Raw genomic sequence first — 20392 nt, 5'->3', positions numbered from 1 at the left:
TGAGGCGTCGTTAATGAGTTTAAACGGCTGAAAACCATCCCAAATCTCAAATTTTAGAACGACTAAATACCATTCCAAATATGTATTTATAAAATGGAACACACCACTACGAAAGATACGTTAGACATCAATGTAAAATCCGATGTCTATGAGAGTGATGTCCAAAGTCTGAGACTTTAGACATCAATTACAAACCGATATCTTAAGTGATCATAAACTAATATCTAAAGTGTTTAAAAAAATTTAATTTTTAATTTTTTTTTCTACGCACCTATTACCCGCAATCAAAATAGACCCAAATAGAGAACATCGAGGATCTCTATCACATTAATTTATACACAAAAAGGATTACAATGAGTCATAATTTACAAAATTACCAAATACTTCACCATCAATACTCTTAACCAACTATGCTTACAAATAAAAACTGCCCTATTACTAAGATGTCATTATCTTGATCTAGCTTTCATACAAAGAGTTCATGAGAAGAAGTATTATAGTTGTCCACATAGCATAAGGTCTCCTATTTACGAGGGAGTATCATTAAGACGCATATACGCGTGCATCAACTCGTGAGCTAGAATCGACCCAATTATTATTCTGCATTAAGAGAAAATTTGTGGCTCAAAAATATTTACCCAAGGACTTGAACTATATGAACTAAACATGTGAATCAAAATGTGAAATAAAAATATTACCTAAGGAAGCCATACATAACAAGAATGGTTGTCACCTCGCTATTATGGATCAACATATTTGGTATGATTTCCATGCCACTGATTCGTTTCCCACGGATCCCTGTCCTCCCTGAAATCTGGTATTAAGCAGCAAAAAGGAGATCAAATCATAAAAGCGATAAAATTAAAAGAAAATGTATATAACACGACAAATTTAATCTGGTCTGACTGTGCCTACATCCATGGATGAGATGAGATGAGTTTTCAATTCAATATATCTGAGAAAGAAATGATCATCCTAGAATCCCTAGTTTTAATGTTAGATTTCACTCTCTTGTAACCCGTTAAACAAGTTACAATTACGTGGCACATACATAGATGCTTGTATAGCAGTACAAAAAGCAATAATAACATTGTCATTAATCAATGGCATTTTTGCTAATAGTATAAAATCTCATATGGTCATTTACAAAGATTTCATTGGACAATAACAATAACGCCATCTACAAAGATCTCATGGATTGCCCCAAAATACAAAATCTATAAATCAAACAACAAAAAACTTAATCAAAATTGATTGAAATCCAAACAAAAATTTGAACAAAATCAATAACTTACCAGTCAAACTCCGTGGTGAGGAATCCATGAGAGATTCGTGGATTTGCAAAGCAATTCAAGGTGGCTGTGCAATTCGAAGAGAGAGAGAGAGGCGTTGTGAGATAAATCGTGGTAGTTGTGCAATTTCATAACCATTCCAAGGACGGATATAAACCATTCCAAGGATGGATAGTGGTATGACATTATAATCAGATGCCTGAAAGTCTGATTTGGATTGGAAAGAACATAAAATTACAAAGAACTGTATGTTAGAAATTTATACCTGAAGTAGGTGGTGGTTGCAACAAAATGAATGCACAGAAAAAGCTGAAAAGCTCGTTACTCCTCTGAAGGGCAGGACCAGCACATATTGGAACCTATAGGGTTTCATTATCATGACAGCAATATGGGTAACTAACTAGAAACAAAGTAAACTTATGCAAATTGAGTCTTGCATCAGATTTGCGATCAGCTTGTGGCTTTGCAAGAGAACACTCAAAAAGTTGCCCTGTCAATGAGAATAAAACCCAACCAAAGAAATAAAACAGAAAGTCAGCACTAACATGTATCTTTTTTGTTGTATATGCATCTGCTATTTTAAAGCTAATGTGGAAGTGTTAGATCTAGTTAGTACAATTACCACTTTGATCTTTGCTAGTCTGAAGGGGCTTGCATAGTTCTAACTCATGGGAGGTAAGGAACAATGTCTCATTAGACTGACAGCACATTATGGTGGTAGAAGAAGAACAAGAACATCTAGGGTTATGTAACGGTAACTTGGTATAATAAACACACATGTTAGAGTTCAAGCATCATCAGGGTTCAGATCAGGGCATAAATATGGTTTGTAATAAAACTAAATGTTTAATGCAGGAACACATGCTACATATACACCTTTAATATGTGCTTTTGTCCATAGATTGAAGAATTCTGGCTTGTTGTTGGATGGTTCTAATGATAAGCATGTGAAAATGCATGACGTTGTATGCGATGTGGCTATACAAATCTTAAAGGATGATGGACATGGATTTCTTGTAAAAGCTGGATTAGGATTATTTAGAAAGGATACCATCAGGGGTGATATCAAAGTTATCTCATTTAGAAATATTGGACATGAAGTATAGCTTTTCTAGATGGGATGTTGAAGAAAATGGAAGTGGACCATTAGCTAGATGTACGGAGAAAGCATCGTTACATCGTTTGAAAGCTCTAGAAGTGGAGTTCAAAAATGATGAATATTTATTTCCGGACATGTCAGGCCCTTGGAAAAAATTAAATAGATTTTACATTAGAGTTGGCCAAACATCCAGAATTTCCTTCATATGTCAAGTCCAATTTTGGCGAATTGGATTATGATGATGTAGGGAAGAACAGGGGAGCTACTTTTAGAGGGATGCAAAGATTGGTTGTTGTTGTAGGTTCCAATTTATTGGAATATCTCAGTCTTCAATGGTGTGACCAAATGGAATGTCTCTTTAATTTTCAAAACAAGGTTCAACAGTGTGCATTTGCTAACCTAAGAGTCTTAGAAGTGTTTATGTGTAACAAATTGCGCAAACCTCTATTCTCATATGGTCTAGTGGGAAGAATGCAAAACCTTGAAGAACTGAATGTGTGGGGTTGTAAGGAATTGCAAAAGGTTTTTCACTATGATACACAACAAAAACATAAACATCAACGACAAAAAGAGAAAGAAGATCAACAGCAAGGAGAAGGGCGTGATTATGTAATCCTTCCCAAATTGAGGAAATTCATTTTGGATGAGCTACGCAATTTGATAAATAAATGGGGCGGCGACGTAACAAATGGGTGCTTCCACAACCTTACAGGGCTATATATTTATGATTGCCACAGATTGAAGAATCTCTTCACGTTGAGTTTTACACAAGGCCTCCAACAACTTCCTTCTTTACAGGTAAATGCTTGCAATGAAATGAAGGAGCTGATTGGAAATGATGATGAGGAGGAGGAGGAGGAGGAAGAAGAAGAGTTGGAGATGTGTAAGAGTTATTCAATCTGAAATGGGCATTAGTTTTGGTATATTTTAGAGCACTTCAAAAACTGAAATGGGCTTAATGTTATAAGGAAGTTCTGTAGGAAGAACATGGTCAGAGTGTACCTCCAAAATCAGCACAAAGTCTAGGTATTTTTATCATTCAAATGAAGTAGTGAAACTTATAGAAGTAGAAGCCAATTTCTTGTGGGATCCTAGATAACTAGCAGAGGTAGATGTTTGAAATAAATAAAGAGAATTTTACTGGCTTATCTTTATATTTTTTCTCCAAATATTCAAAGATCTTGCAACACATGCATACAGTTTATACAACAGTAGGTCCAAAAATCTAATAGAACCACCTTTCCCTTCAAATCTTGTGTAGAAAAAAAAAAGAGCTTAGAATGTCGCATATAACCCAGTAGTACTCATGTGTTGTAGAAATTAACAAGAAATTTCTTCAAGGAACAATTATCTTTCACTTCCAAAGTAATTCAATGTTGGATATAATACTTTCTCATCATTATCCTTAAAAGGAAAATTGATATTTAAGGCAATATAGTGAAGCCCCACTAGAGACAATAGATCTCAGATACATGCGGGAAGGTCATACTTGGTCAATTCCACTAAGTGATTTCATCCAGTAAGGATAATAACATAATAACTTTTAGTACATTCAACAAAGGGCTAAAATGTGCAGTATAGGTGCCATTTATGAGGATGTTGTGTTCATAAAAGAATTATAGATCTACCACATTTAATCTTCAAAACCTTGAAAGCACCAAGAGATATATGCAGGCACATGGTGAGCATATCACAAAAGTTTAATACAAAGGAGTATCATATTTCTCCTTCCACGTTGACAATACAAGTTTAAATATACAGGTGTAGCCATAGCAGTTCCACCAAAAAGTTGGAATAACTAAGGTTCAGAGAAGTACCTGAGAAACAATGAAACCTATTCCCACCACTGTAAGAATTTCTGGAAATTGGTTCTTGTTGAATCTAAAGGCTGACTTCAGACAATGCTGCAAAAGAAGTTATGTCCATGTCAAAAAAATTTATGGATTTCAGGTGACTTATTACCTTATCTTAAGAATTGAGAACAATTTTGCATATATGCAAGATAAGTCATCATTGGCAACATTGAAGTAAAAATGATCAGCCCAGCAAGAACATCGATTTCTAATTGAATGTTAGAACATAGAAGTTAATTTTAAGAATTTGAATATCCAATACCCAAAACAAAACAAGCTTGAATTTCCAATAACAAGTTTATTTGTAAGGTTTCTTATTATGTTACACAATGGTGAGTCAAAAAAACAAGTCAGGTTCTGCTTCCAAAACTTTATGGGACTAATTTGGTGAGATTCTTTTGCTGGAAGACCACTCATCAAAAAGACAAGTCTCTCATACTATCCTCTAATATAATAGAGCAACTACATGAAACCCATTTTGGTGCCTATAGGCTGCTGGTAGGGAAGAAGTGAAGTCCATAAATATGTTTGAAAATGATTTCTTTATACATTGTAAGCATAATCAAGCCAAGATACCAGCCATTGAACCCATTCCTAATTTTAGCACACACTGTTACCTTTTTTACAAACGTCTCGAGTGTATTGTTTAGAAATTTTGTGTCCATGTTTGGCATTGACTGATCTTCACTTAAGATGGAAATGAGCCTCAATGCAAGTTCAGAAGTAATAAGTTCCCTCAAATATAAGCCCAACGAAACACAAAAAGCATGCATAGTTCTATATCGACTTCAAAAGTTCATATACAGTTCACACGGAATTCAAGAGGGCATTAAGTTGATAAAAAAATCTGCTGTCAAACTACTAAACTATATGGTTATACCACCGAAACCTGATTCTTTAGTCTCAGAGAGCATCCGGAAATGCATCCCAATAGATAGAGAGTGTGAAATACAACTTTAGCATACTTCGAAAGGGGTAAGACAAACTCAGATGGCTAACTCTACAATTACAACATAAATGCAGAGGTTTTCATCAACCCAAGAGAAGTATAAAAAATAAATCCAGATCTCATAAGTTTAAAATAATAATTACAACATTACTTAACAACTTAAAGTTTATAATTATTCTTGAGAAATGTTTCGAAACCTAATACCAAGTACCAACATTTGATGAATCAATCAATGAGTAGTGATTCAAAACAGAACAAAAGTATGAGCTAAGAGAGAGATGCGTCGAGAAAGAGTTGCTCACCTGCCAACAACTCTATATGAATACTTCTGACCCATCAAACCATATTCTATAATCATTGTAAATACTACTGAGGTACACCTAAGAGTGATGTACATGGGAATGTTTACCGCACTTACAAAAAGATGTGAACAACCAAATGTCTCAGTGCATAAAAAAAAAGATGAATATACATACTCTGCAACCAAATGTGTCTCTAAGCTGTGAACAACCTCTTATGGAGTGGTGCCCCAAGCTCGGATTCTAAGGTTCTTGTGTGTGATGCCCCCTTAATATAGCTTACCTACCAAAACAAAGCGTGCATGATAAGAATCAAGTGATCCTCTATCTATAAGAGAATTAGTAGTAGTATCCAACCCAACTATCTAATGCATTTGTTCTTAGATAATACATAGAAACATTTATCTTTGGATAAATTCCCACTTATTTTGGATGATGTAATGGAAAAAAAATTCCTACTTTCCAACGAAGCAGTGGAGAGCAAATACAAATGCTTTCTTCTAAACCAAACTCTAACATACTCATCTGTGATTAATTTATAAAAATATTCTAAAGACTTCATTAAACTTTGAAATCCATTACAAACTGTTTGATAGCTTATTGAATCCCTGACTTAACTAGATTTCTAAATAACATGGTTTTTAAATTCAGGTGCAACCTTTTGAAAATGTTAGTGTGTCCATCAACATGCAGATCTAAGAAATTGAAAAATTCGATAACAAGAACCACAAATGTTAAGATAGAAACAAAATCAACCAGAACGCCACATAAATCAAGCAAAACTAGATTTCTTCTTCTACAAATCAAAGCAACCAAAGCACACTTCAAATCTAACAACCTCAATCGAAATATCAGAGAAAGATCTAAAGTGATTATCTGAATCTAGGTCTCAAAATCCCTAAAAATAATAAAGAGAGAGATCACTCATCTTTAAAATCTCAACTTTAAAGAGATTAAGAAGCTCAAAGGTCACACTGATTGAGATCAAAATCAATCAGATCTCACAGAATCATTTGGCTTCAAGAAAAAAAAATCGAAAAACAAATCCTTGATCAACCCAATTCAGAACAAAAACTTATAAAAACTCAAAGAAAAATAAATGTTGATTCTAGGGTTTTTGTTTAAGATCTTACAGGTTTGCTAGTCGAGTTCTTTACCGAAATCGAAGATGAATAGGGTTGAAACGAGCATCACCACCTCATAACCGAATATGAATGGGGTTGAAATGAACTTCACCTTCTCAAAATCGAAGAAGAATAGGGTTGAAATCGATTTGAATCGAAAAAATCTTTGAAATCGATGGAAGAAATATAAGAGGGGAGAGATCGATGGGAGATTATTATCATCCATGTTAGAATGAGAGCCCTGAGAGGTTTCTCTCGATTTTTTCCATCAACAAGTACCCATTAGAAAGGGTCTTTAATGGTGAAACAGATTAAAGCCATTTTTAATTCGAAACGGCTAAAATCCGTTTTACAATGTTGTTCCTAATTCACCATTTTCTTGTAGTGAAAAATATTGATTTGTCATTTAATTATTTATTTAAATACTATTTTGTCATTTAATATATGAAAATAAATATTTTGTACTTTCCTATAATAAGTTAAATTTATTTATTTTTAATTTCTCTCATGTTTTCCCGACTTTGCCCACTTTTGTCAATTTTTTTTACAGAAGTTCTCAGTTTTTTTTAAAAAAATATGATTAAATTAAGATTTTTAATAAATCATCATTTTCACAAAATAAATGCAATTAGTCGGGATTTCATTGGTGATTCTTTTTGCATTTAGTCATTCACTTAAATATTATTTTGTAATTTTATATATGAAAATAAATATTTTTTTATATTTTTCTATTGTTCATTATATTTATTTATTTATTTCTCGTGTTTTCACAACTTTGTCAAGTTTTATTGATTTTTTCAGAAATTATCCCTTATTGAATAATACCCAAACCCCGACTTTGTCACTATGGACGACATGAGATGATAAAATTTAGGACCATAAAAAGATCATTCCCAATTAAGTCATGTAAGTGGAATCACATTACATCTAGGGTTAACTGTTTTTGGACAAGCGTGAAAAGTTTCTCATTGCATCTATGGTGCATGAGAGTCCTTTAAAACATGCTAGACTTACTAATTAAGGATGCATAGCTATCAATCTCCTAAGCATTAAGGCCACTTATGAGACAATTCGAAACATCTACTTGTCTCACCTAATTGATAGTGGCAATTTTGCAATCCTACGAACAGAACATAGTCATAGTGGGAATCTCCACACCATCTTTCCTCCCAAAATAGGATTGCGTGTTTCATTGTACCCTTTCATACCATATGAAGTGGGCATCTTAGGTATCAACCATGGACACGTTGAACATGTAATTCGCAGTCCCAAAATTCAATAACTAACACCTTGATTTTTAAAAACATCAACATACACCTGAAAGTGTACAAATATAATGTCAAGCATCTCTAAACCTCCCCTGGATTATATTTGCAAACCTCGTCTTAAATCAAAATGCTTATTCAAACTACTTCATTTATTTCATCATATAAACATATGAGATAAAGTTGATGGAGATGATTTGTGCAACGAAGGCCTATTATAGTCCAAGTTCAAAGGTGTAGCCTACATTCGGATGGTTCACTTAATGCAAAAGTGTGTTACCACCTATAAAACTAACAGACTATTAGATACTCATGCAAGTCATACGAAGGAAAGGGATTAATGAAGTGTCAGGCCTAGTTTGTGCATGTGCCCAAATCTTGATACACATCAATACCAAATAAGGCTAAGCCATTATAAGTTGGGGGTATTATTATCATCAGATAGTCCCAAACATTATAAATAGTACCCCTGGGGTCACTTAGAAGGGAACTAAAAAGGAAACTACAGTCATGTTTCCTTACATCACTCTCACTTCTGCACCCCTTGTCAAAGGAACGACGATAAAATGGTCATCAAATTTGTTCATGCAGAAACTGGAGACATCTTACTTAGCTTTTAATCTGCCGTATGTGTGCTCAATTGACACTTATGTGTTTATTCACATGCATAAGACTTTATCTGCACCCCTTATGGAAGTTGTAAGGTTCTAAAGGGGAGATGAAGGCCCTAAAGATCACGGAATGAGGTTTTTAAAGCGATTAAGATCCCACTAGAAATAAAATGGAATGGAGGGGATAGGCCTTTGATGGTATAAAGATATGACAGAAGTCAAGTTGGAAGCATGTTTAAGTAATTTACAACCTCCCCCAAACTCCCTATTTAATCACTAATTACTTTTAAGTTCTGCGAACAATATAGCCATTTCCAGTTATTGAATCCTACGTATACTCTATATTGATTATTTTCTAAAACTAACAACATTAGCATTTCCAGTAACTACGTTCCTAGAAACCACGCTTCATTGAAATCCTTCACTTATAGGGTATTGTGCTAGATTCTGAAGCTTTTTTAAATCTCTATTACAAAAACCTATTCTATGTTGTCACTGGTGACTCAATCAAGCAGAACATGCATTAGCCCAGTCTAATAAGTGATCATTAGTTGTTACGTTTTTTTTTTGGAAGGTAATCGGGGGCTTAAGCAGCCCCCCCCCCCCCCCCCCAACCAAGTAGATCAACTAGAGAGAAACAAGCTTACAAGGCCATTGAAGGCTCCCCACAATTTAGTCTTAGGTGGGATGCACCTCCCTTATCCTAATTCAGGATATTATGAAAGCTCACTTGACAAATTATCTCTATCGAAAAATTACAACCAGTAGATAATCTGCAGCTCTATTAGCCTCCTTGAAGACAAGTGTGAAGCTGATCTCTTCAAGCTGAGGCACAAGACTGTTGATGTTGATAAGGACATGCTTAACCTCCCAAGTACTAACCATTCCAAACACAATTGAGTATCTGAATTGCAACCTTGGAATCAGCTTGCACCATAACTCTCTTGAAATTCTTTTCAATTGCCTACTAATTGTAAAAACAATTATAGTTAGAACGGACTAGTCCCATGGAAGTTTTCCAAACGTGCAATTCGGTAAATCAGGAGGCCGGCCAATTTTGAACACACGACCAAAGGAAGCAAACCCTTATTGCTAGTTTTAGTGCTGAGCCAATCCCTTGGGGGTTTGGCAAATCAGTCTCTTGAAATCTTGGAGAGCTTATTACCCCAGTTAAGAATAGAAGACTTCAATCTTAAGCACACTGAAATGAACAAACAAACAAACATTGTAATGAAGATTTCTCCATATTATCTTGGCATTCTTGATAAACTTGTGTTTATTACCACTCTCTTTATTTTGGTCTTATTGCCAAGTTTTTTTCTTGAACAGGATTGGATTTCAAAATCAGGACATAATGTCCACTGACTGTCCATTAGGAGCTACTTTACACTTCCCTTTGTGTTAAAAGAAATGATATTTATAACTGCTAGATGAGTAAAACTAGTTCGATAACGATCTCATACTCTCATCTCACCCAATTCCAATTACAAATCTGTTCTTTCTATTAATTGTGTCGATCTCTGTGATCGCACTTTAGTATAAATCCACATTATGGAGAAGCCTTGCAAGTAGGACCTCACCCATCAATGAAAAATATTTTTGAACCATCAAAATTTTTTATGTTCATTTATAAATTGTCCAAACTTGTTTTTCAGTTCACAACTAAAATGGCCAGAATTTCATGAATTTTCTTATGTTTCACTACGTGAAAATTGGAAAATTCTACAGAAAAAATTGATGGGCCAAGGCTCACGAATTTTAGAAACTGAATATTGACAGTCCAGGACCGTCAAAATTCTAGATATTCCCAGATTTGACGGCTTAGAGCTGTCGAATTTCTCCCATCCTTCATTAATTTGACAGTTTTGGTCGTCAAAAAAAAATTTGACAATGAAAATTTGATGCCAATTCAACCCCTTTGTCCATCGAATTTTATGAAATTTGACGACCCAAGACCGTCAAATTTGGGCTTTTTTCACATTGTGTTTAGATCCATTTCACGTATTTAAACACATGTTACATGGCCACCTCAAAATTGATTTGAGACAAAACACTTAATAAAGAGTTCAAAAGTTGAATTTGAGAAGTCCAACTCACAAGAATACAAATCCGGATACCCAATACGTACCTCTCGAATACAATTGAAATGATTTCACTTCCTAAGAAATTCAATTCTAATTAAGTATAGAAAAAAAGTGATTCTCGACACTAGTTAGGTTCTAATTAAAATGGGTTCCCATTGACACCCCTACATTCAACACTACTATCTTGGGCTGACTTAACCCAAGGCATAAGCAAACCTAAAGGGATGGAATTGCAATTTACTGAAAATTGGAGGGTGTCTTGGCAGAAGATTTAAGTTATAACCAAAAGCTCCAACTTTTGCTTTTGTTCAGGATTTGATCATCGCTTTAGCCAACAAAAAAGGAAAAAAAGAGATGCTTAAAACACGTACCAGAAATTAAGACAACAAGTGCTTGTTTCACCAAACAACCAAAATATATATATATATATATATATATATATATATATATATATGCAAAAGAATGAAGAATGTCTCATTATTCCATCTAATAACGGTTACGTCAAGAACTTAGTACGGAATTCACATTTGTGTTTTTATCCTTTCATGTGGGCTTACCTAGCATATGTTACATGGCCACCTCAAAATTGGTGGTGTATCCATGTCAGATATATTTACAATGAGCTAATTTAATTAACATGCTATGTACCTTATATAACAATGCCATGATAGATCAAACAAAATATCTGTACACATGAAGCTGATGAAAAGCTAACAAGACATTGCAACAACATAAGCCAATTAGATCATTCATTCATTGAAAATCTAACAATGGTACAAAGCACCCTCAAAAACTTCAATGAGTGGACCTTTGATCTATTCAAACCACGCCATAACCCAAAAACATAAGCCAATTAGCAGCTACCCTTTCCTCATTTTAACCAGTGACCTTTGATCTATTCAAACCACGCCATCACCCAAAACCTGATTTCAAATGCCCTGGGAAACCCTTTATAATTCATTTAAAGAAACCTTAGAACTAAAATCAACCCCTCCTAGATTCTAGAAGACCCATTGATTGCTCTATATCTTTCCTTCTAATTTTCTGAGATTTCTTAATGATTCAAAGGTATACTAATATTGTTGCTTTCATTGCCCATTTAATTAATATGGTTGAATAGGATTCATGTTGCCGACCCGATATTTGGGACAAGGTGCAGATGATAACAAAGATAAGAGAGAGCATGAGTTCAAGAATTATAAAATGGGAAAAAAAAACAGGTTGTATCAAAATTAGTCATAACATACAAAGCATTAAAAGCCTGCAATTGTACACAAGGACCCATTAAGATTAAAATGAGCGAACCTGAGTTTCTTGAGGCAAACCATTCCGCACCCATGAACAACAAAGTGAATAAATAGAAGCTCCATCCAATAATCTAACCTATATAAAGAACAAAGGATCATGAAAAGGCACACCAATGAAACATAAAGCCATAACAAGTTTCACACATTTAAGGAAGATAACATATATTAAAAAGTGACTTCTAACTGTACTCATTGTTGAATAGAAGACAACCAAAGCAAAAAACCAGGATAAGAACCCAACAGATACTAGGTTTTCCACAGGATCAAAATAAAATAGCCAAAATTCAAAATTTTGGACAAATTTCAATAAAATCTAGTATAATAAATAAAATTTAAAAAAAAATGTTCTCCTCTGTTCTATTTTTCTAAGGCCAACTAATAGCTTTGCTGAGAAAAAAAATAAGTACTTCAAACAAGGATAAGAAACCAACATATAGAGGATCAACTCTTTATCTATAGGTAGAAGCTAGAACACTACTTCTACAAAGATTTTGGTTTGTTGGTTTCCCAAAACTGAAAAAAAATCCTGAAATTTTCATTAAAATTTAAAACCTTAGCAAGACAGTATGCCAACACATCCATCCAGTTTATTCCACATGTTCAAAGATATATCTTTTGAAAACCGTAGATCATTTTAAGCATACCATTTTTTATTGAGACATTTATTGGGCAAACCTATCTATTGCAATTTTATTACAAAATATCCCTTGCTTTATCTCATTCGTTACTTGAACAAACCTTACTTTATGAATCATGCTACCATGACTTAGTAAGATTTCAAACCTTACTAATGGTCATTGAGTTCCACATGGATAATCAACCAGTTGTTCCTCCAGTTGCATATGTAATTACCATATATCTAACACTAATCATAAAAGGGAATTATAAAACATATGCTCAAATCAAAACTCACAATAGCTATGGCAGTAATGGACTCATTCATCCATCGATTCTCCTCTAGTAGATGCTCAAGCACGATGCAAGCATACATTCTTGTGAACATGCTAGATAGTTTTAAATATAGATAGATTAATAGATACAATGGTCCAGCATTGTTCCGTCAATATGGGATAATCAAGTTTTGCAGCTAATCTAATGGGAAGTTGTTTGATGCTTATGAAAAAAAAATCCATATCTAAACATAACAACCTGAAAACCATATAACAAAGATAAAACCAGGGACAAAAGAATGAATTGAGATTCCTCTGTCTTAAGTTTGAACCCATGCGACAATCTTCAATCAATGCCAACTTAGCAAAACAACAGTAAATTTGAGCAAGTATTTAAAGAGGACAAGTACAGATCCCAATACAGCATTCTATAATCAAGCTTGATAACTAAAAAAAAACTTAGAAAAAGTATTAAAAACCTAGAAAATGAAATCTAGGGTTTAGGAAAAATTCTTACATTGAAGGATATATGCCACCTTTACATTCAATCCAAGCCCTCAATGTTCAAGGAAAATTCTTCAACCTTGGACACACGGAAAAAATGTATCCATATTATACAAAAAGTATGGTAGGCCAAAGAAGAGATAAAACTTTGATCACCATTGAAGTGATTTCGTAGGGAAATCTAGGAAAAAACCTCCTCCAGTGTGCTGATCCAAGAAAAACCTCGGAAGTTGATTTGTGAACTCCTTTAAAATGTCTCATAACATCTGTTTATAAGAATACAAAATCCTAAAATATAATTAAAGGTCTAAGTAGTAAATCTCAACAATATATCTAAACTACCATAAATAATTTTTTAATTATATTATAATACCCCTAAATCTCAATCACTACTAGACTTAAACTTTCAACAAAGTTTTGAGTATTAAAACTTCAGAATCGAGACAAAGTAGTAAAATGACACTTGTGGATATCCAACTGAGTTTTCCAACACACATGACAACTTTTCAATAGGAAATCTATGTAAAAGATTGTGTCTCAAAAGGAGTCTGCCCACGAGCCTGATAGTATTAAAATTTTTTGGACCTCCTTTTACATCTATGTACTATGGCTTCAAACAAATCTTTATCTTCAATCAACCATATGATTTAGAATGCCTACTACTAAGCCACACCATTCTCCCCCAGTTGGAGAAAAACCTATCATCAACTTTGATTGAATGCTCATTTTGGTTGGGTTCATGAAGCTTTTTCAAAGTTATCCTTCAAACACTAATGGACCTTTCACATATTAGAGCAGGAAAAGGAATTGATAAATTCACCTATAGCATCTTAGAAAACAACCCAATTCCAACATGACCCAATGAACTCTATGCACTCCCATAGAGAGTAAAGAACTTATATATTATAAGAGAGTAAAGAACTTGCCAACATAAGTCCCCTGACATGCCGCAGCTTGAAGACCACATGATGGGGCAATAGTAGCAGTAGTAGAGAAAAGGAGCTCACAATATATGTTTCTCAAAAGAAATAATGATGGAAAGGCAGGGCACACCAGTTTTCACCACAAAGGACACCCTCCAAAACAAGCATGCCAAAAACAAGCATTTCAAACATTTTTACCACAAACTCTCCTCACCATTACAACAAAGATTAGAACTTCAAAACAAAACGTCGTCAATGACCTCTAACGATAAACATGGTAGTTCCACAAATTTAATTTAATTCATGAAGAATGACTCAATTAACTTGTTCTCTATAATAACTTTTTCATCAAGAACATACCGATCCAATGCCATAAATCATGATCCCATAAGATTAAATTCATTTAAGTACCAAATATATATTAACCACTCCGTGAAAAGTAATAAAAACAGAAACATAAAAGTTATTTGGAGAAAATGTACAGAAACTATAAGAATTCAAACAAAGAAAACCAAACTGAAATTGATTTTGGTCTTTAATCAAAATCTGAAAAATGATTTGGGAGTTTTAGTCTTTAAATGATTAGAAATGTAATCTCAACCAATGTTGTAAACTAACCTATATAATCAGTAATTTAGGTTTTATGGATTTAGAATCCTAAGTTGAAAACCCTAGGATTGATGCTTTGAAACTAAAGAGAGAGACTCACCAGGATTTTAGACCTTCAACCTCTGACTGAATACGCACAATTGAATCCAGAAGCTATGGAAGGCAAGGACGATTGATGGTTCAAAATAATAAAATCAGATTTCCTCAAAAAAATGAACAAAATTCACAATCAATGTTTCAAAACCAGATTTGCTATAAATAAAAAAAAAAAATTGAAAAAAACTCACAATCTATGAGATCTGAAACATGAAGAAACCAAAATCGAGGATAATTTCGAGTAGTTTGTAATTGTGTGAGATCTGAAACATGAAAAATCCTTTAAAACTCTGAAAGTCAGAGAGAGAGAGGGAGATGGTAGAAGCCTCGAAGACGACTTTGAGTTAGTCTCGAAGAAGACAACGCAGCTTTGCAACTTGAAAGGGAGAGTTCGATATCACAGCTTCGCAGCTTAAAAGGGAAAGAGAGATGGGGGAAGTCTCAAGACGATCGCAGCTTCGGGAGAGAGATATGAAGTCTAAAAAATAGAGATGGCGGAAGTGCCGATCGCAGCTTCGCGACTTCGCGGGTTTTTCAATTTTTTTTTTTTTAACAAAGACATATATCGGTTAAAATTTTATTTTCCTTGTAGTGTACAGTGGCGCTTATTTTATCCATACATTTGTGTTGGGAATATTTGGTGTTCTCTAATTTTCTGAAAAATAAAACTTATTTATTTAGACACTAAAAAAGAATCTACTGTGTCGATCTCATCCTAGGCACTCCAACAACTTCACGAGAGCAACCCTCCGCTCCATGATTGTGGGATCTTCATCCAACACTGGTGCCAAAGGCTTCACCTAAAAATTGAGATGAACATTTTTTTTGCTATGGCATTTCTTATAAGTGAGAACACTTTTCTTACCCGTGTCTTTCACCTTTTACTGTACCACTGAATCAGAATATGGGGACTGTTGGTTTGCTTATTAGAGTAGAAATTCATGGAAGAATTAATTTGTGATTAAAACGCACCAAAAAGAAAAAGGACTTTTCTACTCTCATCCCACATTTGAGGCTCTCCATGTACATGACCTAGGGATACATTTTTCTTGGGAATCCCTAACATCCAACGGTCACATTGATGGAGATAGCATTTTCTAAAAAATAAATAAATAAATAAAAGAAAAAGAGACAATAATTTTAACATGGAAAAAACCTGAGAAAACCCCCCAGGGAAAAAATCATGGCACAAAGTGCAAAGTATCCACTAAGAATAAAAATTGTAAAAACAATATTAGGTGCAACTTCCTCCACTAGTTCTACATCATTGGTCATTGCCTCGTTACTGTCTTCTTAATTTTAATTTTTTTTTTTTTTTATCTTCTTCGGCTTCATTACTGTCGTCTTCTTCTTCTATCCTTCCAACTAACATATGCAATGTTTCTTTGGTCCCTTTCTGCAGTAATTAAAGGCCGCCTTGAGAGGTATTAGAAGAAAGTAGATGGTGTTCTTTCTCTGTATCAGGTGTTAATTTTTTGAAACATTGATTTTCAAAAAATACGAAAATAAAAAACTTAATAAAGATAATCGAAATCAGAAAATGTGCCCAAAATTGTATGAAGTCATACTTCCAACCATTGTTTTCGCTGCATACTTCAATTCATTGTTTTCTGTCTTGGTTGGCACTTCCAAAACTCAGATCCACTCTCGTTAGATGGTGTAAACTGAAGGAAAGATTGAGTGTAAAGAGCTTGGGACCAAACGGATCTAAATATAACCGGATTTCATCGAGGCTTCCATCAAGCACTCATCCACATCTCGATTAGTTACCACAACGTGATCTATTCGTGGGTGACGTTTCTTAACTTCAAGAAACGTGTCGTTGAAGATACTGTAGACTACTAACAAAACTTCGAAAAAAAAGGGATTTTGGATTTTGTTAGATCTGTCCGCAAGAATCGAAAACTAACATTCTCTCACTTGGTCCACAGTACAAATGTCTTATTTAAATCCATCGATAATCAGTATTAAGTAATAAATACATGAATCATAGCGATAAGTCCTCTAATGACGAGTATTACCTTTCATGTATTACAATATATTTATTTCTTAATATTATACTTTATGTGGTAACATTTCTTAATGAATAAACCCTATGTCTATTTTGGTCCTACACAAATGAGGTTTCTCAAAATAAATTAAGGTACACTTAAATATGAGAAAACATCATAATTATAAGAGTTTCATTAAATAACATTGTATATATAATGAAAAATTACATAATGGAATCAAGTCCCATATTCACTACATAATCCTTGAATTTCAACGATGGCATGCCCTTAGTTAAAGGATCGGCAATCATCAATTCAGTGCTAACGTGCTCAGTGACCATTTTCTTTTCTTTAACACGTTCCCTTATGGCTAAATACTTAACGTCGATGTATTTACTTCGACTTTCACTTTTATTTTTCTTAGCTATGAAAACAGCAACTGAATTGTCGCAATACATTCTCAATAGCCTAAAGATAGAATCCATAATTCTAAGCCTAGATATGAAACTCTTAAGCCATACACCATGCGAAGTAGCCTTAAAACAAGAAACGAATTCGATTTCCATATTGGAAGTAGCAATCAAGGTATACTTGGCACTTCTCCATGATACAGCTCTACCGGCCATCATAAAAATGTAACCTGATATTGATTTGTGTGAATCAATACAGTCAGCAAAGTCTGAATTTGAGTAGCCAATCACTTCCATATTGTACATCTGTCTATACATAAGCATGTAGTTCTTAGTTCATTGAAGGTATCTCATCACTTTCTTGGCAGCTCTATAGTAATCTATACCTAGGTTACTCTGATATCATCCAAACATTCTTACAATAAATGCAATGTCAGGTCTTGTGCAGATTTAAGCATACATTAGGCTTCCAACAGTAGAAGCATATGGAATGTTTTTCATTTATTCTCTCTCAAGGTTGTTCTTCGGGTATTGGTTCAAATTGAATTTATCATCATTCACAATGAGAGCAACACTTGGTAAACAATCCTTCATCTGAAATCTCTCTAAAACTTTATGATATAAGTTTCCTGCGACAGACCCAAGATACCTCAAAATCTGTCTCTGTGGATCTTAATGTCAATAACATAAGACGCCTCGCCTATATCCTTTATATCAAATTTTTTAGAGAGGAATTGTTTCACCTCATACAACAAATCCTTGTCATTTGTTACTAGCAAAATATCATCCACATATAAAATAAGAAAACAAATTTTACTCCCACTGACCTTCTGATATATACATTGATTCATAATATTTTATACAAAATCAAATGAAGAAATTACATTATGGAATTTTAAATACCATGACGGGATGCTTGTTTTAAATCGTATATGAATTTCTTAAGCTTGCAAACTAATTGTTCACCATCACTAGAGGGGAATCCTTCAGGTTGTTTCATGTAAACCTCCTCCTCTAGATCTTCATTAAGAAATGTCGTTTTCACATCCATTTGTTGCAACTCTAAGTCAACATAGGCTATTAATGTCAAAATAGCGCGCAAGAAATTTTTCTTATATACAGGAGAAAAGGTCTCCGTGTAATTGATTCCTTTTTTTTAAGTGAATTCTTTAGCAACGAGTCTTGCCTTGTATCTTTCAATGTTGCCTAATAAGTCTTTCTTTGTCTTAAAGACCCATTTACAATCAATAGTTTTTGCATTATTAGGCAACTCAACAAGATTCCAGACTCCGTAACTCTTTATAGAATTCATATCTTCCTCCATGGCATTGTACTATAATTCTAATTCTTTGCAACTCATGACTTATAAAAAAGATTCGGGATCATTTTCGGCTCTAGTGTTATAGTCCGATTCTTGCAGATACATAACATAATCACCAGGAATTATTGACCTCTTAATTCTAGCAGATCTTCTTAATGTCGCACTATCATCTTCATCTGAAGTATGAGGTTCAACTTGTTGTTCAGAAATCTCGGACAACTCTTGAATAACCTGATCTATTGGAATGTTAACAGTTTGTGGAACTTCAATGATTGGTTGTTTAACACCAGCTTGTACTTGAGGGGCGTTGTAAGCAATAACCAATCTATCACCTGAAGTGGAAGGTTAAAACTCTGAATTCTCATTCTCAGAACCTATAGTCCTGATTTGATCGCTCCTACTGATTAAGTCATTTTCAAGAAACTTTGCATTTTTTGATTCCACAATCCCAATGCTGTAAGATGGACAAAAAAATCTGTAACATTTAGACCTTTCAACATATCCAATGAAATACCTACTAATGGTCCTTGGGTCTAGCTTTTTTTCTTGTGGATTATAATTTCTTACTTCAGACGGGCATCACTAAACGCGCATATGTCGCAAACTCGATTTCCAACCTTTCCATAATTCAAATGGCATTTTAGGAATAGTCTTGGTTGGAACTCGATTTAATATATACACTGCCATCTCAAGTGCTTCAGTCCATAAGAAATTAAAAAGATTGGAGTTGCTTAGCATACTCTATAGCATGTCCAATAATGTTCGATTTCTTCTTTCTGTTACACCATTCTGATCCAGTGAATCAGGCATGGTGTATTGGGCAACAATCTCATACTCTTGAAGAAACTTTGCAATTGACTCAGGTGCTTGTACATCCTCTATGTATCTACCATAATATTCTTTACATCTATCTAATTTCACGATCTTAATTTGCTTATCCTATTATTTCTCTACTTCAGCCTTAAAAATTTTAAAGGCATCTAATGCTTCGTTCTTATTATGAAGTATATAGAGATACATATATCGTGAATAATCATCTTTGATGGAGATGAAATATTTCTGATCATGTGAATCCATGTCTGGACTACACATATCAGTATGTATGATTTCTAATATAACCAAACTCCTATTAGCACATTTCTTTGACTTATTGATCTGTTTTCCCTTTATATAGTTCACACAAGTCTCAAAATTAGTAAAATCCAGAGTACTAAGTATCCCATCATTTACTAATCTTTTAATTCTTTCTATGGAGATATGACTTAATCTCCGGTGTCATAATATGAAGGAATCTTCATTAATAACACATCTTTTGGTGTTAGTTTGAACATGTATAGCATTATAAGTGGTATTATTTTGTAAATTAATGCAGTAAAGACCATCAGACAAAATATCATTCACAACACAATCAGATTTGTAAAATAAACTAAAACATGTTTCTAAAAAGTGAAAGGAATATCTAAAAGGTACAAGTCTTGAAATTAAAATCAAATTTCTAGAAAAACTTGAAACACCTAAAGGTATTTTTTAACTTTAAAATAAAATCACTACTTAAAGTTAAACAGCATGTCCCTATAGTTTCCACATGTGAGTCCATCATGTTTTCAGATAAGATATTTTGTTCACTTCCCACTGGCTTCTTTAGGTTTTGTAAATCCTGCAAGGAATTTGAAATGTGAATTGTTAATCTAGAATCAATTCACCATGTGTTAATATTTACATTAACCATATTAGATTCATAACAAATAAGTGAGATTGAATTACC

At 33.9% G+C, this 20392-nt stretch overlaps 1 long non-coding RNA gene across 15 annotated transcripts; it reads right to left on the bottom strand.

Moving 5' to 3' along the window:
* Window positions 1–300: 300 nt before the first annotated feature.
* LOC147390947 (uncharacterized) lies at window positions 301–15703 on the bottom strand. Of its 15 annotated transcripts, none has more exons than XR_015182973.1 (11): window positions 15097–15703; window positions 14910–14962; window positions 13291–13543; window positions 11882–11959; window positions 5670–5775; window positions 4209–4295; window positions 1915–1990; window positions 1558–1782; window positions 1296–1359; window positions 699–814; window positions 301–600 (listed from the first exon to the last, which is right to left on the bottom strand). It is a non-coding gene; the product is annotated as an uncharacterized LOC147390947 (long non-coding RNA). The 15 variants fall into 15 exon arrangements; XR_015182967.1 differs by lacking the exon at window positions 1915–1990 and having other exon boundaries at window positions 13291–13356; window positions 13471–13565; window positions 15097–15693; XR_015182965.1 differs by lacking the exon at window positions 1915–1990 and having other exon boundaries at window positions 13291–13356; window positions 13434–13543; window positions 15097–15693.
* Window positions 15704–20392: the final 4689 nt, after the last annotated feature.

This window comes from Akebia trifoliata, chromosome 11, assembly GCF_017979445.1.
Source record: "Akebia trifoliata isolate Shusen 1 chromosome 11, ASM1797944v1, whole genome shotgun sequence".
Classification (NCBI taxonomy): Eukaryota; Viridiplantae; Streptophyta; class Magnoliopsida; order Ranunculales; family Lardizabalaceae; genus Akebia; species Akebia trifoliata.
This window is presented reverse-complemented; position numbering and strand designations above follow the sequence as displayed.